This window comes from Pristiophorus japonicus, chromosome 22 (genome assembly GCF_044704955.1).
Source record: "Pristiophorus japonicus isolate sPriJap1 chromosome 22, sPriJap1.hap1, whole genome shotgun sequence".
Lineage (NCBI taxonomy): Eukaryota > Metazoa > Chordata > Chondrichthyes > Pristiophoridae > Pristiophorus > Pristiophorus japonicus.
In genome coordinates, this window is record NC_091998.1 from 28,389,732 (window position 1) to 28,411,856 (window position 22,125).

The following is a 22,125-nucleotide window of genomic DNA, read 5'->3' on the forward strand; positions in this document are numbered from 1 at the left end:
AGTGTTCAACTTTCTGGCACCAATATTCCTCACCTTAACACAGAAAATTAAATGCATCCAGATTTTGATGTGTGAATAACCAAATAGTTTGAGTATTGTATAACCTTTTTTTACATTAATTTTCTTTTAGTAAAGTAGCTACAGATTTAATTTGAACTATGCACTTCACAGTTTTTATTAATTAAGATGCATTTCATTTAAGACTCAATTATTCATGGCTCAGTGCAAACTGCTATTGTGAAGTTCAAATTAGATCCCATCTACTCACCACCTGAGTGAAGTGTTCAGTTGCTTCATACTACTCATCTAGTCTTTACTGCAAATCAAGACTCTCTGATTTTTTTTCAAAATGAGTATATTTGGGTATGCATCCTGTTTGTCCAACTGTCCTGAAACCTTCTGCGCTGAAAGGTCAGGAACGAGATGTCACCAGGATCTGAGAGAGGCCAGCTAGGTGCAACTCTCTCCTTACCAAGTGTGTGAATGTCAGGTGAGAACAAGATGGGACTCAGCTTTGATTTCCTTCCTCTCCACCCTTCCCATCAGTGTTGAGTTGCTACTCCGTTTCTAGGATTAGATTCGACATGAAGAACGATCATTTGTTGAGGTACCAGATGCCTGCCAGTGCCCACAGAACCATAATCTAGCATTCATCACTGCCTTCAGGATATAACAGGTAAGGGGAGAAAATTCACTATGTGCATGACAGCACTCACACATTTAGTGTGAGCACATGCACCTCTGTCTAGTGAAATCATGTGAATTGCAAGCTGTAAAGCTAATAAACTTTTATCCTAATATCGAATGTAAATTTTTGGGATAAATGCCATCATTTTGCAGATTATTTCCAATGCCCTACAAGCTATTCTAACTTGTCATGCAGAATGATGCACATTTAAAAGATTTGCAGTTTTCTAAAGGGCATTCAGAGTGATCTAGAAAATGAATAAAAACAAGGGACTGGGTAATTTAATTCTTCACAGCATATAGTATGGCCTTTCCACTGAAGAATTGTTTTAACCAGTGTTCGACATATTTGGAACTCTGCCCCTGAACACTTTGGCAATAACAATGTGTATTTCTATAGCACCCGCTGACCCACCCCCACCCCCCCCCCCCCACCAATCGAGAATTCCAGCCACGGTCTCTCGATCAACCAACAGTCTTCTTGCCTTTGATGATTCCACTCTTAAGGGCAGAAAACGCTAGTGAGTTGTGTACAGACCACTAAACAGCAGTAATGAGGGATGCGTGCAATAAAGGTACAGCAGTTATCATGAGCGATTTTAATCTACATATTGACTGAGCTAATCAAACTGGTAGCAATGCGGTGGAGGAGGATTTCCTGGAGTGTATTAGGGATGGTTTTCCAGACCAATATGTTGAGGAACCAACTACAGGACTGGCCATCCTAGACTGGGTGATGTGTAATGAGAAAGGATTAATTAACAATCTTGTTGTGCGAGGCCCCTTGGGGAAGTGTGACCATAATATGGTAGAATTCTTTATTAAGATGGAGAGTGACATAGTTAATTCAGAGACTAGGGTCCTGAACTAGGGGAAAGGTAACTTCGATGGTATAAGATGTGAATTGGCTAGAATAGACTGGCGAGTGATACTTAAAGGGTTGACGATGGATAGGCAATAGCAAACATTTAAAGATCACATGAATGAACTTCAGCAATTGTGCATCCCTGTCTGGAGTAAAAATAAAACGGGGAAGGTGGTTCAACTGTGGTTAACAAGGGAAATTAAAGGATAGTGTTAAATCCAAGGAAGAGGCATATAAATTGGCCAGAAAAAGCAGCAAACCTGAGGACTGGGAGAATTTTGTAATACAGCAGAGGAGGACAAAGGGTTTAATTAGTAGGGGAAAAATAGGAGTATGAGAGGAAGCTTGCTGGGAACATAAAAACTGACTGCAAAAGCTTCTACAGATATGTGAAGAGAAAAAGATAAGTGAAAACAAACGTAGGTCCCTTGCAGTCAGATTCAGGTGAATTTATAATGAGGAACAAAGAAATGGCGGACCAGTTATACAAATACTTTGTGTCTTCCTTCGTGAAAACAGAACCAAATAACCTTCCGGAAATACTAGGGGACCGAGGGTCTAGTGAGAAGGAGGAACTGAAGGATATTATAAAGCGGGAAATTGTGTTAGGGAAATTGATGGGATTGAAGGCCGATAAATCTCCAGGACCTGATGGTCTGCATCCCAGAGTGCTTAAGGAAGTGGCCGCATTGGTGATCATTTTCCAACAGTCTATCGACTCTGGATTAGCTCCTGTGGACTGGAGGGTACCTAATGTAACACCACTGTTTAAAAAAGGAGGAAGAGAGAAAACGGGTAATTATAGACCGGTTAGCCTGACATCAGTAGTGGGGAAAATGTTGGAATCAATTATTAAAGATGAAATAGCAGCGCATTTGGAAAGCAGTGACAGGATCGGTCCAAGTCAGCATGGATTTATGAAAGGCAAATCATGCTCGACAAATCTTCTAGAATTTTTTGAGGATGTAACTAGTAGAGTGGACAAGGGAGAACCAGTGGATGTGGTGTATTTGGACTTTCAAAAGACTTTTGACAAGGTACCACACAAGAGATTAGTGTGCAAAATCAAAGCACATGGTATCGTGGATAATGTACTGACGTGGACAGAGAACTGGTTGGCAGACAGGAAGCAGAGAGTCGGGATAAACGGGTCCTTTTCAGAATGGCAGGCGGTGACTAGTGGAGTACTGCAGGGCTCAGTGCTGGGACCCCAGCTCTTTACAATATACAGTAATGATTTAGATGAAGGAATTGAGTGTAATATCTCCAAGTTTCCAGATGACACTAAACTGGGTGGCGGTGTGAGCTGCGAGGAGGACGCTAAAAGGCTGCAGGGTGACTTGGACAGATTAGGTGAGTGGGCAAATGCATGGCAGATGCAGTATAATGTGGATAAATGCGAGGTTATCCACTTTGAGGGCAAAAACACAAAGGCAGAATATTATTTGAATGGCGGCAGATTAGGAAAGGGGGGGGGGGGGGGGTGCAACAAGACCTGGGTGTCATGGTTCATCAGTCATTGAAAGTTGGCATGCAGGTACAGAAAGCAGTGAAGGCAGCAAATGGTATGTTGGCCTTCATATCCAAGGGATTTGAATACAAGATCAGGGAGGTCTTACTGCAGTTGTACAGGGTCTTGGTGAGGCCTCACCTGGAATATTGTGTTCAGTTTTGGTCTCCTAATCTGAGGAAGGACATTCTTGCTATTGAGGGAGTGCAGCGAAGGTTCACCAGACTGATTCCCAGGGTGTCGGGACTGACATATGGAGGAGAGACTGGATCAACTGGGCCTTTATACACTGGGAGTTTAGAAGGATGAGAGGGGATCTCATAGAAACTTACAAGATTCTGATGGGACTGGACAGGTTAGATGGGGGAAGAATGTTCCCAATGATGGGGAAGTCCAGAACCAGGGGACAGAGTCTTAGGTTAAGGGGTAGGCCATTTAGGACTGAGATGAGGAGAAACTTCTTCACTCAGAGTTGTTAACCTGTGGAATTCCCTACAGCAGAGAGTTGTTGATGCCAGTTCATTGGATATATTCAAGAGGGAGTTAGATGTGGCCCTTACGGCTAAAGGGATCAAGGGGTATGGAGAGAAAGCAGGAAAGGGGTACTGAGGGAAAGATCATCCATGATCTTATTGAATGGTGGTGCAGGCTCGAAGGGCCGAATGGCCTACTCCTGCACCTAGTTTCTATGTTTATATATTGACATTCTTAGCTCGAACAGTACACCCATGTCTCCTCCAATGTTACAACTGCTTCCCAGTTCAATTTTGTGCAATTCCTTTTCTTTTAACAAGCTATGTTGTCTTTCTGCATTTTATTAATACTATAGCTATCATTCCTTTGAAAGTCTCTTTTCTTCCTCCTAAGTCGGCATTGCATCCTTTCTGTGTTAAGATGAAGCTTCATTGTACAGTCTCTTACTCCAACTTATTCTTTTCCAGGAACAGAAAATTGTGTAGCTCATTGCCTCTTTCAATCTTTCTTTCCATCTTCAATTTACAAGTAATTAAAACACAAGTTTGCCTTCATTTAACTACCACTTTTTGATCCAGGTTATTTTCACACCTATTCTTTTCAACATTTGGTTGTCCTGGACTATGTGCACTGGTGCTTTTCAATTAAAACAACCAAGAACGCTCAGAACGTCTGCTTGAATTGACATTTTTAAACTTCCACGACTGAAGCTGCTTGAATAATACAAGTTGGAACAATGGAATGTATTAATTCCATGGGTGCCTCAGAGTATTTTGTTAGCACACAAAAGTTTAATCTCGTTTCAAACTTGTCTTTTGCAACATGAATGAATTTCGGAAGCAGCAAGCACCATTTCAAAACACCAGTTGATGTCACGACTGTAAAAATATGGAAAATATTTCTTGTTGCTAGCCCACAAAAGAGTGCAACTGGTGCCAGTCAGCACTTCGATTTTAAAACTCTGTACAAATTTACCATTGCTCTGATTTAAAAGTTGCCACCTTAGTGAGGGCCAGTGAATCACAAAATAAGTTTGATAACTTTTTATAAAGTCTGAACGAAGATTACAGTGGACTCATTAATAAGGCAAAATGCTTATGCTGTTTATTTTAATTACACACATGTTTGCCTGCAATATTTACTAATTTCTCAGCATATAAATTTGCAGTGTATGCATAAAGTATACTTCAACATTGTGTCAAGTTATTCCATTCTGGCAAAAATTTCCTATCTTTTAAGACTCAATTTAAGTGCAACATCAAATCAGCAAGATTGCTACAAGCTGGTATACGTCACTGAATGGCAATGAGTCAATGTCTGGTCACAATAAAAACAAAGCAGCATAAGCTGGCAAAAATTAAACCCAGCTGATTACATATATACAAATGAAATCAATGCAGTACAAACATTGCAAGAACATATTCAGTTCAAAGAATAATGGTCCAATATTTATTGATGTCACAATGACTGCCGAATACAATACTTTGAACATTAAGCAATTGTGTCTTACTAATGTAGGCAATTACACAAGGTTTCAGCATACGTGTCCCCTTAACTGAAGCCATAAGATGACCATGTGACAAAGGATAAACATTCTAACTGGTATTCAGACTGAGACAGACTGAGGCAGAACCAAACTTGTGTTATACCAGACCTGGGTGCAACTGATGCCAATACTTGGTGCTAACAGTATAAAATAAGCATCCATTCTACACAGGTACATCATTTTGCTTTTTAGCAAGTAGGTTCCTTTGGTATGAAAGTAATAAATTGAAATCAAAGAATTGCTCGAATGAAAGCAAGGTGGTCTGCTACAGCGTTATTGTAAGAAAAAAAGAAAAAAAAAGGAGACACTTTTACACTGGATTTTGTTTAATTCCGATCATGGCACACTATTTATAACTTAACAAAGGGTGCACATTCAAAGTGTCGACTTGTCGGTTCCCTACACAGATGCTGTCTAACCTGATGATTGTTTCTAGCATCCATGTGCCAGCTCCCCACCATTCCACTACTAACGCTGTCTCTCCTTTTCCAGCAGCAAAATTGTTGACCCAGTTAAGTTTTTTCTAGCCTCTTTTCAGGACTAATAAATCAGGAGCTGTAGCAGGTCTTGAAAAGTCAATCCCAATTTAAAAAAAATTAATTCAATAAAACGCATTAGTAAAGAAATATTGCAATTTCTGCAAATCTGAAAATAAAAGCAAAGAACTCTTTTTGTGGTGTCTATCAACGATTTAGATTTGAATATAGGGAGTATGATTAAAAAGTTTGCAGACGATACTAAAATTGGCTGTGTGGTTGATAATGAAGAGGAAAGTCATGGGCTGCAGGAGGATATCAATCTACTGGTCAGGTGGGCAGAGCAGTGGCAAATGGAATTTAATTCAGAGAAGTGTGTGAGGTGATGCAGTTTGGGAGGGCTAATAAAGGAATAGGTATACACATTAAGCAGTAGGCCACTTAATAGTGTAGATGAGTGCTTGTCCAAAGATCCCCGAAAATAGCAAGCCAGGTGGATAAAGGTGGTTAAGAAGGCAATCGCAATGCTTGCCTTTATTGGCCGAGGCATAGAATATAAGAGCAGGGAGGTTATGCTTAAATTGTATAATACTTTGGTTAGGCCACAGCTGGAGTACTGCGTGCAGTTCTGCTCACCGTATTATAGAAAGGATGTGATTGCACTAGAGAGGGTGCAGAGGAGATTTACTAGGATGCTGCCTGGAATGGAGAATCTTTATTAGGACAGATTGGATAGGCTGGGTTTGTTCTCATTGGAACAGAGGAGGTTGAGAGGAGACCTCATTGAGGTGTACAAAATATTGAGGGGCCTGGACATAGTGGATAGTAAGGGCCTCTTTCCATTGGTGGAGAGGTCTATTACAAGAGGGCATAGTTTTAAGGTGGCTGGTGGAAGGTTTAGAGGGGTTTTGGGGGGGGGGGGGGGGGGCTTCTTGACGCAGAGGGTTGTGGGGATCTGGAACTCGCTGCCTGGAAGAGTGGTGGATGCAGAAACCCTCACCACTTTTAAGAGATGGTTGGATGGACACTTAAAGTGCCATAACCTGCAGGGTTACGGACCTAGAGCTGGTAATTGGGATTAGACTGGATGAACTTTTGTTGGATGGCGCAGATATAATGGTAAGTACTGCAGGGAATCGAATACGTCCAGGGTGATCTCCTGGACTATTTTCGATCGCCTGGATGGGTCCGAGAGGAATTTTCCCAGATTTTTTCTCCCCAAGTTGGCCTAGATTTTTATCTGTTTTTTTGCCTCTTCCAGGAGATCACATGGCTCTGGTTGGGGTGGAGCGTACAATGTTTCAGTATAAGGGGTGTCGCAGTTGTGCAAGGCGAACTGGTTGGGCCGGGTGTTCTTTGCCTTTCCGTCATTGTTCATAAGCATTATATGTAAACCTTCAGGGCTGCTGACCAAGGGCTGTGCGGCTCTTTGTCGGCCAATGTGGACACGATGGGCCGAAATGGCCTCCTTCTGCGCTGTAAATTTCTATGTTTCTAACTCAGAAATACAGGAGTAGTCTATTCAGGAGTGGGTTCAAGCCCCTTTTCAGAGACTTTAGCACAAAAATCTAGGCTGATACTCCCGTACTAAGGGAACGCTGAACTGTCGGAGATGCTGCCTTTCGGATGAGACGTTAAACCAACATCTGCCCTCTTTGGTGTACGTAAAAGATCCCATGGCACTATCTCGAAGAACAGACAAGTTCTCTCTCGAATCCTAGCCAATATATATCACTCAATCAACACCACTAAAACAGATTATTTAGTCATTATTCCATTGTACTTCAAGTGACTACACTTCAAAAAGTACATAATTCATTGAAAAAGTGCTTTGGGACATCCAGAGGTTGTGAAAGGCACTATATAAATGCAAGTTATTTCTTTAATTAGACACTTGAGCCTGTTCTATCACTCTACTAGATCATGTCTGATGTACCACACTCCATTTACCCACCTTTTCTCCATATCCTTTGATATCCTTACCAAACAAAGAATTAACAATGTTAGTCTTGAAAATTTTAAGTGCCTCAGCATCCAGAGGCTTTTGGGAGAGTTCCAGATTTCCATTACTTTTGGTGTATAAAAATGCTTTCCAATTTCACTCCTAAAAGGCCTAGCTCTAATTTTAAGATTCTGACCCTTGTTCTGGATACTCCCACCAAAGGAAATAGTTGCTCAGTGTCTACCCTATTGCATCTTATTTTAAACACCTCAATTAAATCACCACTCAATCTTCTAATTTCAAGGGAATACAAACTAAGTTTATGCAATCTGCCCTCAATTTAACCCTTTAAGCCATGTCATAATTCTGGTGAATCTCTACGGCCACTATATAATTCCCGAGATTCTGTACCCAAACCTGAACGCAGTACTTCAGATGAGGTCCGACCAAGGCTCTGTACAACTGAAGCATCATTTCCTCACTTCTGTATTCCAACCTTGGAGATAAACACCAACATTCCATGAGCCGTTTTGAACTTGTGCACTGTGTGATTTCTGTACATGGACACCTAAATCTCTTTGCTCCTCTACAGCTCCACGTATCATTCTATTAAGAAAATATTCTAAAACGTCGACTGCTGTTTTTCCCCAGATGCTGCTTGACCTGCTGAGTATTTCCAGCTTTGTTCTACTTTTATTTTTAAAATCTCTTTGTAGTTGCATCGCACTCACTACATCCACATCTTCCCCACTCCCACGCAAACTGAATCCCAAACACTATATGGCGGTGTTTCATTTACAATTGTACTAATTGGCTCTCAAATAATCCCTTACACTAAAAATAGAATTAGGCTAATCTTAATTTACAAATGGTGTCGCAGACATACCAGCATGTACAACCAATAACAGCATTCTCAAAACAAATGTTTGCAGTCACAGCTCAAAACAGGGCTGCATTGGGGAAGGGAACAATACATAAACTGAGTAGCAATTCTTGTGATTTAGGATCTCAACTAGTATACAATTAAATATTTCTAAAAAAGGTTAGATTCTGTGAACAGGGGTAGCACATTTCAATGGTAAGAGAGAAGAAATTTAACCATCAGTTGAATCAGCTTCTTATTCATGTTAACACAACTTTTCTGATGCAAAAAGATACCCTCTGCCACCAAATTAAACTATTACTCTTAATAAATATATTGTATGTATGATAACTAAAAAAACATTTGACTGTCGTACTTCATAAAGCAATTGCACTGTAAGTAGGACTTGCAATTTCAAAGTTTTACTAATTTCTGAACTGAAATAATTTTTCAATATTATACTTTAGAAACATCACACATAATAATGACAGATATGCAGCTGTGTATGGAGGATGGCAGAGCAATGGACACCACAGGCACTAGTTGATGCTTTTCTAAGCTTTCCGAAGCAATACACAGACCAGCTCCTTGTACATTCAAAAAAAAAATTCTGTTCAAAATGTTTAACATTGAAATAAAATTATAAACTAATATACCAGGAGAAATACTAGCAGCCCTCAGTTAGAAAGAGATTTTTTTTTTTTAAAACACAAAGTACTTCAGTTCCTTCCTCACTGCCTGCCCACCCTTCAAACTGGGGGTTAGTCCAGGGCAGTGTCAAATTAACCGCGCGTTTAAAGTGCAGCCAGCGAGTCTCCAGACACACAGTGAAGTAGACTGTGGAATGCAGAGTGTAACCTGAGTTTGCAGATTCTCCTCCACCTCCCCCTTCCCCAAACAGAGTTTGTGAAGTAATCCTATGCCTGAAAACAACACCCTGGGATTTCAGCACTGTATGCTGCAGTTTCCACAAGAAATCTTGCTAAACCAGCATTGAGAACTGAAAGCACAATACAGTCAAACTCCTTCTCCATGAATAAACAACTTATCACAAAAACTTTATTTACCAGGAGTCGACGTAAACACATTCTATTGTGCTTTGCATTCGTAATACAAAAAGGAGTTACAATTTTATTTTGAATGCAAAACTAAAATATCCAAACTAAATTCAGTGCGACAGAATACAAATGTACCAAAAAAACACTTGCTTACTTTTGAGTTCTGTATCAAATCAAATCTTGCAGGCACTAAACGGTCTATTTTTCTATAAACAGCGTTGAAGAACGTACTTTTGATGCATCTCAATATGGAAACTCTGCCTTGCAGTTGGCTATTTTATGTCAACGTCACCCCAGACGTGATCTATGTAAATGCAATCCAAGTCACACACTTAACCACTAGAAAGCAAGTTTTACATTTATATAGCACCTTTCACGATATCCCAAAGCGCTTTACAGCCAATGAAGTACTTTTGAAGTGTAGTCACTATTGTGATGTAGGACTAGTATAAAGCAGTCAGACAGCGTAACACAGGCAACTTTATGCAAGAAATATAGCTACTTGGGCAAGATCAATAACCCCCTTATTTTCTTGCCTCTCTTCCTGATTGGTATAATTGTGTATGGTTCAATGGAAGGCAGCAGCTCTCATACCTCACGTCAGCCACTATTCAACTCGGGGGGAGGGGGGGGGGTGGGCGGCAGGGAGGGGTTATCATAGGCAAGTCTGATCCTGTGCCCAATATCCATAACTACTATCAGGGATCCCTAGATTGCTGTCAGCAGTGTGAAATACTAGCTGATATTTCTTTCCACTAACCTCGACCAATTGTAGTGACTGCTGACCTGGCTGAAATTAGTTAAATCAAGTATTATACAGATTTGCATAGAATTTACAGGACAGAAACTGGCCATTTGGCCCAATGGTCTATGCCGGTGTTTATGCTCCACACAAGCATCCTCCCACTCTATTTAATTCATCTTATCCTATCAAAAAAATCCTTCTATTCCTTTCTCCCTCATGTACTTATCTAGCTTCCCCTTAAATGCATCTATGCTATTCACCTCAACCACCCCATGTGGTAGTGAGTTCCACATTCTCACCACTCTCTAAGTAAAGAAACTTCTGCTGAATTCCTTACTGGATTTATTAGTGATTTATCTTATATTTATAGTCCCATGTTTTAGACTCCTCCACAAGTGGAACTATCTTCTCTACTTCTACCCTGTCGAACCCCTTCATAACTTTAAAGACCTTATCAGGACACCTCTCAGTTTTCTCAGAGAGAAAAAAACCCTAGCCTGTTCAATCTTTTTTGATAGTTGTACTCTCAGCTCTGGCATCATTCTTGTAAATCTTTTCTGAAGATATTCAAGTGCTTCTATATCCTTTTTGTAATACTGAGAGCAGAACTGTGCACAGCACTCTAAATGTAGTCTAACCAACGTCGTAAAATCTGGCCCTCAAATCTGGCACCAAGCTCATGGTCTACAAGGCTGTGGTGATACCCGCCCTCCGATATGGCTCAGAGACATGGATCATATACAGTAGACACCTCAAATCGCTGGAGAAATACCACCAATGATGTCTCCGCAAGATCCTACAAATCCCCTGAGAGGACAGACGCACCAACGTCATTGTTCTCGATCAGGCCAACGTCCACAGCATCGAAGCACTGACCACACTTGTCCAGGTACGTTGGACGGGCCACATTGTTTGTATGCCTGACACAAGACTCCAAAAGGAAGCTCTCTACTCGGAACTCCTATACGGCAAACGAGCCCCAGGTGGACAGAGGAAACGTTTCAAGTACACCCTCAAAGCCTCCTTGATAAAATACAACATCCCCACCGACACCTGGGAGGCACTGGCCAGAGACCGCCCTAAGTGGAGGAAGAGCATCCGGGAGGACGCTGAGCACCTTGAGTCGGGTCGCCAAGAGCATGCCAAAAGCAAGCACTGGCAGCGGAAGGAGCGTGCGGAAAACCAGACTCCTTACCCACCCTTTCCCTCAACGAGCGTCTGCTGCACCTGTGACAGAGACTCTAATTCATATATTGGACTGTTCAGTCACCTAAGAACTCACTTTTAGAGTGGAAGCAAGTCTTCCTCAACTTCTAGGGACTGCCGATGATGATTTAAAATAAGCATAATTTCTCCGCTTATGAATTCTATTCCTATAGAAATGAACTCGAGTGCTTTGTTTGCACTTTTTAAAGGCTTTGTTAACCTGCATTGCTATTTTTAATGATTTCTGTATCTGTACCGAGATCCCTTTGCGCTTCTAACCCATTCAGACTTACTTTCCAAGGAGTAGGTGGCCTCTTTATTCCTTCTACCAAAATGCACCACCTCACACTTATCTATATTGAAATTAATTTGTCACTTACCCGTCAATTCTAAAAGTTTGTTACGTCATCTTGTATTTTGTCCCCAGTTCTCCCCAGTATTAACTATACACCCCCACCCCGAATCATCCGCAAATTTTGATATTGTACTTCCGATTCCAGAGTCCAAATCATTTATGTAAATGGTGAACAATGATCCCAGCACCAATCTCTGTGGAACACCACTTCCCACCTTCTGCCTGTTTAAGTAACTATCTTTTACATCATCATCATCATAGGCAGTCCCTCAGAATAGAGGAAGACTTGCTTCCACTCTTGAAGTGAGTTCTTTGGTGGCTGAACAGTCCAATAAGAGAGCCACAGACTCTGTTACGGGTGGGACAGATAGTCGTTGAGGGAAGGGGTGGATGGGACTGGTTTGCCGCACGCTCTTTCCGTTGCCTGCGCTTGATTTCTGCATGCTCTCGCCGTTGAAACTCGAGGTGCTCAGCGCCCTCTCGGATGCACTTCCTCCATTTAGAGCAGTCTTGGGCCAGGAACTCCCAGGTGTCAGTGGGGATGTCACACTTTATCAGGGAGGCTTTGACTGTGTCCTTGTAACATTTCTGCTGCCCACCTTTGGCTAATTTGCCGTGAAGGAGCTCAGAGTAGAGCACATGCTTTGGGAGTCTCATGTCTGGCATGCGAACTATGTGACCTGCCCAGCGGAGCTGATCGAGTGTGGTCAGTGCTTCAATGCTGGGGATGTTGGCCTGGATGAGGACGCTGATGTTGGTGCACCTGTCCTCTCAGGGGATTTGTAGGATCTTGCGGAGACAACGTTGGTGATATTTCTCCAGTGACTTGAGGTGTCTGCTGTACATGGTCCATGTCTCTGAGCCATACAGCATTGAAGTATGGCAGAGAGGCACTACTAGCGCGAATACATGACCTCATCTCTCTTATCTGGAGGGAGAAGAGCATGCCGGGGATCTCAGAGATGCAGTAATTGTGACCATCTTTAAAAAAAGGGGACAAATCTGACTGTGGCAACTACAGAGGAATCTCCCTGCTATCAGCCACTGGGAAAGTCGGCGCTGGAGTCCTCCTCAACTGTCTTCTTCCTGTGGCCAAGGAGCTCCTTCCGGGGTCACAATGAAGATTTTGTCCCCCATGGGGCACAACGGACATGATTTTTGCAGCAATGAACAGTGCCAACCCTTACACATGGCCTTCTTTGGCCTTACAAAGGCCTTGGACACTGTCAACCGCGAGGGTCTATGGAGTGGCGTCCTCCGTTTCGGATGCCCCCAAAAGTTCGTCACCATCCTCCGCCTGCTCCACGGCAACATGCAGGCCATGATCCTTACCAACCTTTTACATAGGATATACGGCATAGAAACAGGCCATTCGGCCCAACCAGTCCATGCTGGCATTTATGCGCCACTCGAGCCTCCTCCAGTCTTTTCTCATCTAAATCTATCAGCATAACCTTTAACCTCTACTCTCTAAGTAGCCAGTTTGCTGTCCATTCTGCTACTTGTCCCCTGATTCCACATGATCTGACCTTAGTTATGAGTCTACTATGCGGTAGCTTATTCAAGGCCTTTTGAAAGTCCATGTATAGGGAGGCATATGTGTCTTATGACTTAGTACTGAGCAATCAGAGTGACTCAACAAGTGCTTTAAAAAGCTTAGTTGCAAGTTATGGAAGGGACAAATTTTTTTCTCCAATAGTATGAAGCAAGCCAAAACCTTAAGTAATGCAGAGAGGATAAAATAACTTAAGAGTATAGCATAATTAACCTGGGGTCAGTATATTTGAGATCAGTCATGTGACCAAAAAAGCCAATGCATCTTTAAAGAAGCCATCAAAAAGGTTCCCATGTCCTTTGCTGGCCTCACTGAATGGTGCAGTCTGTCGACATATGACAAACCAGCCAGATTGCAATGGCCTGTCCCATTGACCAGTTAGTAAACTTGAAAGTTTATTATTGTAGCTAATAGAAAGGCTAAATTCCTGTACGCTCCTCTCCTCAGCCCCATCAATAAGAAAGTGTCTCCTGTGGATTAAAATAACAACCTACATTATTAGTTTTTCCATTAATTTAAATTTAACGTACGTCAAAACAATCTGTTCAAGGTTCTCCAAGGATTTAATTTCCAAATAGTTTATCTACACTCAGATTTCTGTACCAAAAGAAGCATGAATTTACACAACATGAAACCATTACTATACCACTACCTGAAGATGGTGTATCTGACACAGAATTCAGGAAGGTGCTGGACTTCAATACTGCATGAAATTCTAATGTTAAAGCTGGCGAATCACGGCTAGTTACATGAAACCACTGAAGTGAAACCACTTCCAAATGTACCATCATGGCATCCGAAAGGATAGCTTAAATGGAGAGTGAAATGACAGGTGTATTCATTCTGGTTATGAGCCAGATTGCTAGGAAAAATCATTTTTAACCCCTATGGCTTTTACTCTTCAAGTTTTATTGGATTTTCTTGGTTTGTAGAATTATTTTGATGTAGCTACGTTTTATGTTACATAGGGAACAAGACAATTTTTATTTACAGGTACTTTACTTTTTTTTTTAAAACTGATTTTAATTCCTTTGATTGTGAAATGAAAAATATAGGATATGCCAGAATTGCTACTCCAATTATCTGAAAAATTACAATAATATATACCTGTATTTTAAAAATTTTGAGGTGTCTAGTGCACAGGAAAAAAAAAATCAAAGCAAAAATTCTGACAAATCCAGTGCCCTAGGTGACAGAACAAAATTCACACATGAATCCAACCTAGCCATGATTCACCAGCTTTAACATTAGAATTTCAAATTGATGAGATGTACTAACTTGTTACACACTTACCATATCACCTTTCACACAACTTACTAAATGCTGTTTAAAATTAACCGAACTGCCATAAAGCTCCAGTTTAGTTTGCAGCAAAAGCCTCTGGGACAGCAATAATTTCTACCTTAATGATAAAGGGAACTAACAGGATAAGCCAAACAACAAAGTAGTCACATTTGCATGGTTTTTTCTAAATACTCATGACAAAAACATTTTATTTTTAAATTCAAATGCCTCAACTACAGAGTGACCAGAATAACTAATCATACATAATGCAGACAGCTGCTGGCACGTACAGAATGTACAGTTTGAACATCTTCACAAAGTAAAGTTCACTATGTATAACAAAGCGTGCAATTACAATGATCCAATATATTTTACTTGTATATTAAGACATACTATTGTGCAGTATTAATGCTGTGTGCTACTTTGTGCTGCTTCCAAGTCTGTTTTCTAACTGTGTTCAATTGTACAGAGTATTATAAATTTTAATCATGACCTTGGAGAAAAAAGGACGATCATTTCAAAGTTTATTTTTATTCCACTTCAGGACTTGCAGGTCAAACACTTATAAATGTAGAGGATATGGAAATGATCAAAAAAAAATGATGTAACATTCTTTTTTTTCCATCTCAATACTCCTGTGAAGCGCCTTGGGACGTTTCACTGCGTTAAAGGCGCTATATAAATACAAGTTGTTGTTAAATTGAATATTATGACCAGAGGCCTGCCAGTATTAATGGAATTGTACTGGCCAACAATCAGAGCCTTCAGAGAGGGGTCAGATAGAATTGGGATCAAATTTGGAACTCAAAAATGTTTCAAAAATTTAAAACAAAGAATATCTTTTGATTTACTATATCTTTGCATAATGCAAGTAAAAATATAATTCTATAACCACTTGAAAGTATAATTGCAAAAAAAAAATCAGGTAAAGAATATACAACCCCTCCAAAAGGAAAGACTATAGCTAACTCAACAAAATTGGCAGGAAATATAAAATAAACCAGCTTAACACTCTAACTTACTTAAAACTTTAGCTAATTAATTTAAAAATACTAAAAATCCAATTATGTTCAACTTGAAGAGCTAGATCAGGCTATCCTATACAATTACAGCAAATACTTAATGTACATAATTTAAGAACACCAGGTTGTCTTGGAGCAGGGATATATAGTTGTTGGACAAACATCACTAATTACTGTGGAAGAGAAAGAAAGTGTGTTTTTACCTGATCAGAGTACCATCCGCTGCCAACACAATTCCCATGGCACATCTGTTCCATGAGCAGCAGAGACCCACTTTTTCCAAATTGCAGTCAGAATTACAACCTCCGTTCACTCAATAGGTCTCCAATCAGTGGCAGACTTGGAGGAGAAAAATGTGAATGTGGCATCGGGATGCAACTTCAACATTGCCCTTACAGAACCCCAGATTATATCGAATCATAATAAAGGACCTAAAGAAAAGTACTTTCAGTACAAAGTTTCCTCTCCTATTTGAGACGCCCAATCAAAAGCTTTAAAGCTATATTCTAACCATAAGCAGAAAACCCCTTTTTTTCCCCTTTCAGGTAAGCACAGTGTCATTTCCACTGGTTATTTTTACGTCAGTAGTGGCTAAGTTGTATTCAGCATGTACTGCAACAATGACAATATTAGATCAGCATGTCTACAGCGCCTTATCGCATCATAAAACACCTCAAATTCCTTCAGTTACAACGATTTACTGTGAATTACAGTTCAGTGATTTATGTGCAAAAACACTGCATTGATTCTACACAAAAGATTCCAAAACAGCGAGTAGAATAACCTGTTAATCTATTTTTGCCGATTATGGTGGAGGAAGGAATGTTGGTTAAGACTCCATAACTTCTGTCCTTCCTTAAATAATGCCATGGGCTCTTTAACTTCCATCTAAAACACCAGGCATCCACAGCTGAAGAACAGCACCTCTGCTGATGCAGTACTGCAGTTGAGTACTGATGGTGCATTTTAATCCTAGTTATGGTGATTTTTTTTTTGTGGGGGCAGAAGATAGATCCAATCTAAATTTGGATCCAAGTCTGCCATGTATGTGCTACTGTCATGAAGACTGGGAAAGCCACATTGGATTTGAAAAGTCACTAAGTGGGAAAACATTAAGCAATTAAAAATGAACATGGCATCATAGCAGCTAGAACTCAGTGCCATGTAAATAACTTTTAAATAAATACAGTGTGTTGTTGAAGGGGAATACTGCTGCTTTTTCTGTTATGCATTAATATCCAGACACTGTGTTCTAATAAATTCCTTTTCACAACAGTAAAACTGACGAGCTAAATTGATTTACAATAGGTGTTTCAACAAGCCTTTTAAAAAATAAAAAGCTACCTCAGAACTTAAAAGGCATCCAAGTTTCCTTTCCTAAAATTTAAGCACTGTAAGTATCTAATAAAATATGGTATTTATTTCTCCTTTACTCCCTCCAAATTAAAAGCATTACTTAAAATTGCATGATTTTCTCTTAGCTTAAGATTTTTTTAATGTATCAAATACATATTAACTATTTTACAGCAATTTTATTTGAAAAAAGTGTGTTAATTCAACACTTAATTCCTACCGGTTTCCCAGAAAAGTCTTTCAAGATTACCCAAGTTTGGGGTAAAAAGGGAATAAGTTAGCCGCACTGTGTTTGGCAATAACCACAAGTGTCCGGGGAATATGCTACGAAGCTACAGGTGGCAAGCTTCACTGCTAGCATAACGTGGCAGGGTACTAATCCTCCTCCGGTACATTTTCAATGGCTAATTACATAAGCAATCAACTGGACTCGGCAGGCACTTAATCTTGCTCAGTGAATACGGACTTGTTTTTATCAGAATGCAGTCATGATATGGAACAATGTAACAGCTATCCATTGTCAACTTTGAATCTTTCTGCAGAAATTTGCAGCACAACACTTGGCTTGGCTCCAAGATCTTTGTTAATAATTGGATTTCTACGATTTGTATTTTTAAAAGCCAAATGCTCCCAGCCATAATTATTAAGTGTTAAGTAGGGATGAAAATAATCATCTGTTTTGTCTGTCTGGTGCAGATAAAATTATACATAGCAGTACTGTTAACCATAGAAAATTTAGCACAGGTGTCCATTTTGCCCTTCTTACCAAGTGAATTTAGGTCCCTCTTGGGGACTGATTTTACAGAGTGCTATTTCCTGCTTTCTCCCCAAACAAATTCTACATTCCTGCTTTCTCCCCACAAGTAATTATCCAGCATCTTTTTGAATGCATCAATTCCCACTTGTGGCGAAGCATTCCAGCTTCTTCTAGTCTCCTTTAAATATCTAGTGGTCATATTGAAATTGTGGCCTGTTTTCCCTGATTTAACAGCCAAGGAAAATTGGCGATGTTTACCCTATCTATTCATTTTATTACTACCTCTTCCCCCCCCCCATCTCATTTTCTCAATTTGAGAGAATATAGCTCGAGTTACTCCAGTCTTTCCTTGTAACTCAGACCCCTCATCCCTGGTATCATTCTGATAAACCTGGCTTACATCATCATCATCATAGGCAGTCCCTCGGAATCAAGGAAGACTTGCTTCCACTCTTTAAAAAAATAAGTGAGTCCTTAGGTGGCTAAACAGCCCAATATGAGAGCCACAGTCCCTGTCACAGGTGGGACAGATTGTGGTTGAGGGAAAGGGGGAGGGTGGGACTGGTTTGCTGCACGCTCTTTCTGCTGCCTGTGCTTGACTTCTGCATGCTCTCGGCGATGAGACTAGAGGTGCTCAGTGCCCTCCACTTAGGCTTCAGGGTTATTATATCCCGCTCAGAGAGGACGCCAAAACTGCACACAGTATTTCAAACTTGACCTAACCATCATTTGTACAATTATGACCTCTGATTTTGTATTCACTCATTATAAACCCCCAAATCTCATTTATTGTCCTAATTAAACACCTCGATCTCTTTGCTCCTCCACTATATTGAGAAAATGACTATTTAAGGTTTATTTCCCCTTATCACAGTTCTCACATTGTTCTGCATTAAAATGCATCGGCTACTTATCAACTACGCATTCCCCTCCTGTAGTATCCTGCACTCTCCCTGCCAGCTTGTTGTGCTCCCTATTTAGTATCAGCAAACTTTCATATTCATCCAAGCCTTAGCTTTCTCAACCAATTTTAGTGTGGCACTTTATTAAATGCTTTTTAGAATTCCATATAAAATAATCCACCATGATATTTATATATTTTTTTTTATTCTCAAACTATCAGATTTGTAAAACATGCCCTAACTCATCCAAATCTACAATGACCATTTCAGATCAGTCCATGCTTTTCTAAGTATTTATTTTATCTCTAATTATGGTCTTTTTCAAATTTCCTACTACTGCTGTAAGGTTAACTGGTCTATTGTTGCCTGGCTCATTTCTTTCGCACTAACTTGAATCAGCCTCTGAATTTAGAGAGATGGGTGGAAGAGAAAAGGAAGGAAACCCAGTATTTTCTGTAAAATGTGCTTTTAACCCCTCAGTCCACCACACCCCCTCCCATTTGAAACGCTGCTCCCTCTTAAAAATAGAAGTTTCTAAAGGAACAACTATCATGCTGACTTCAACAGAATTGCCACAGACTCCACCATCCAGGAAGCATCATGTTACAACACTCCTAGGTCAGCTGGAAGAAGCACTTTTCTTGAGACATCCTAACTCAGAACTACGTGGGAGGCAATTATTGATGTGGTTTTGCACGGATGTGGCTGAACAGAACTTTGAACATATTGTAAAATTATATAGGTTTGTAGAGGGTTAATCATGGAGATGACGACTTAATACCTGTACTTCCAGCAGATTCACTCTTCACTGAAGGCATCATGAATGTAAAAGTAAATGTGAAATATAAAAGTGTTTGGCAAGTGTTTAGTTGGAATCAGTTGGCATAGATGCAGAGAGTCCCTGTTCTTACATTGCTAAAAGTGTCCCCTTATCCCACAGTGGTAGCATGATAGATGCATATTTTCAACGACGTACGATTCTCCTGCCAGGTTAAAGAAAAGCAATGCAGGGAGTTGGTGCACGGATGCAGTTATCTGGCAATTTGAAATAAGCAAGTACGAATGTAAAAAAATAACCTAAAATACATCAAAAAACAACTTTGAAATCTGGTCCTGATCTCCAAGAAGTGATATTAAGAAGTGTTAATATTAAGTTGCACTAATATTAAATGCTAACTTGCACCAAATCCCATTCACCCATCATGCCTGTGCTCCCTCATTTACATTAGCTCCTGGTCCACCAATGTCTCAAATTTAAAATTCTCATCCTCGTATTTCAAATGCCTCCATGGCCTCACACCTGCCAATCTCTAATCTCCTCCAGCCCCACCACCTTCCTCAACTCTGGCTTTAGATCATATCTTACAAGCCCTTGATACCCTATAAATGCATAGTACATGATACTTTAGAGAGTTCTACCCAATTAAGGGACCTCATTGTTCCTCCTTTTATGGCTGAGCTGTTAAATAAAATTCACAATGTGCTATCCTTAATTTACATCTTAATTCGATAAATAATGTAGGGTTTATTCCACACATGTGGAATCAATGGAGAATCCTCTTAAGGAAGTGACAAGTGTTCAGTTAATTCCTGGGGAATGAAGGAGAACACAACAGATTTGACCTCACACTCATGAAACTAGCAGCTCATCCAGTAGTAGAGAAACCTTGGGATAAGCAGTAAGCTTATTCTTGTCAAAGCCCAATATAAAAAAGACTTGCATAGGACCTTCTCAAATCTCTTAGAAATGCATCAATTTCACTTGCAATAAATTACTTTGCAATACAGTGACTATTACATAGGCAAATGTGCCAGTTCATAAGCATTTATCAAGATCTCACAAACATGAATGCCAGAGTGTTGGTTGGTGAGGAATGAGAGCCAAGACAATAGGAGAACTTTTATCTTCTTCAACACTGAGCAGTCACTGGCAAAGTCCTGGTAAAGACATTGTGAGCCACCCCGACCTGCAAGAGAACATTTCCGCAGGTCGGGGATATAAAAAGAGCTGGAGCGCCGGGCCCTGGGATATCGTGGGCCACCCCAACCTGCAAGAGAACATCTCTGCAGTTGGAGCTACAAAAAGAGCTGGAGCATACCACTGCAGCTTCCAGCTCAAGCTAACACAAATGTGCAACAGTTTCGAGGTGGACGACTGGGTGTCTTCATCAGGACCCAAGTTGCCGTTTGGAGCAGGAGCATCGGTGGGGCCCTGGTAAAGCAGAGGAGCGGGACGGTCGTGGTGGACTTGCGACGAATGATCGGGGCGGAGGAGTGATGAGGGATCGTGGCTGAGATTTGGTGGGTGATCGTGATGGAGGTTCGGCGAATGTTTGGTGTGGTGGTGCGGCGGGAGATCGTGGCGGAGGTGCTGCGAATGAGGGTACGGGGCCTAGAAGAGTCGAGGGCCCAGGGGCAGCACGGACCAGCCCATACTGCGATATGTGTGTGCACTAAGTCCGTGCAGCAGAGCAGGTCTCCAGTCGTCCTGGTTAACCCTTGCCAGTGGATAAAGGCCTAACTCTGTCAAGCCCGTGTGGTGGCTGATGTGCAACGGTCACCACATGTTAAAAAAAATCCACACATAGGAATCTTCACCCCCTCAATTGGAGTTCAGGACTGGAACATCGGGTCCTTCATTGAAACATCTGTGAACTCGTGTGGAAGCAAGTCATCCTCGTTCGAGGGACTGCCTATGATGATGGTAAAGTAAATTTACAAATACTGTTAAGATATTACCACAGTATCAATGGTATAAAACTCATGTGACTGGAATGAGTAAGCCCCCAAAACTATAACAACTCTGTGATCTATAGCTTCTGTTGATCAGCTCATAACTGGCTCCCACAATTGGGTCTTTACCTGCCTAAAGTAACGAATTCAGTGCTGTCAACATTGTCTTTGTCCCAGTTGCTTCCAAACACACTCCAAACAAATTTGGCAACTTGTCTAACACCATCTGTCATTGCCTTCCTCAGTTTCTCAGATTTCAATGACATATCAAGGCAGTCTGCTCCTCCGCCCCCACACTTCAGAGAACCACCACACTAAAGGAGGAATTCAAGAACGATTCAATCAGCATACTCTAAAGTGTACATCCCAGAACAAAATTGGGCAAAACTAACCGTCAACTACTCAGAGGAAGAATATGTTTCCACTGTCCCATTCTAGCTGGCAGTTGTGACTCTCTTGGAATCAGACTCATTTTGATATGTGCCAAGAGGATATCTTCTTAACCTGATGGTGAAAAGGGGAATGTCTGAAAAGCTGCAATTTCTATTATGCCGACATGTAATTTATTTCACATTTCTTAGATACCAGTAGGCTACATAGAAGAGATATATTTTCCTCCATTCACTGTTAGCAAAAAAGCTGGTGTGACAACAACAGATTTGTATTTGCACCAATTCTTTTAGCCTATAAACCTTGTACCTCCCAATGTTTTATGGCCCTTTCTGGTTTTCCAACTTCTTTCACCCAAGTAAACTGGCAAATTTTACTAGGTCTTTTTTTTCCCCTTTTCAAT

The 22,125-nt window shown here is 40.7% G+C and overlaps 1 protein-coding gene across 4 annotated transcripts in view; it reads right to left on the minus strand.

Moving 5' to 3' along the window:
- Window positions 1–22,125, minus strand: part of bmpr1aa (bone morphogenetic protein receptor, type IAa) — a 249,730-nt gene that overhangs the window by 207,447 nt on the left and 20,158 nt on the right. The window contains exon 2 of one of the 4 annotated variants that reach the window (XM_070865838.1): window positions 21,725–21,836. The exons of the other annotated variants lie outside the window; for them this stretch is intronic. The gene's annotated coding sequence lies outside the window, so the exon portion shown is untranslated. The remainder of the gene's footprint in view (window positions 1–21,724; window positions 21,837–22,125) is intronic. 4 annotated transcript variants of the gene reach the window in all.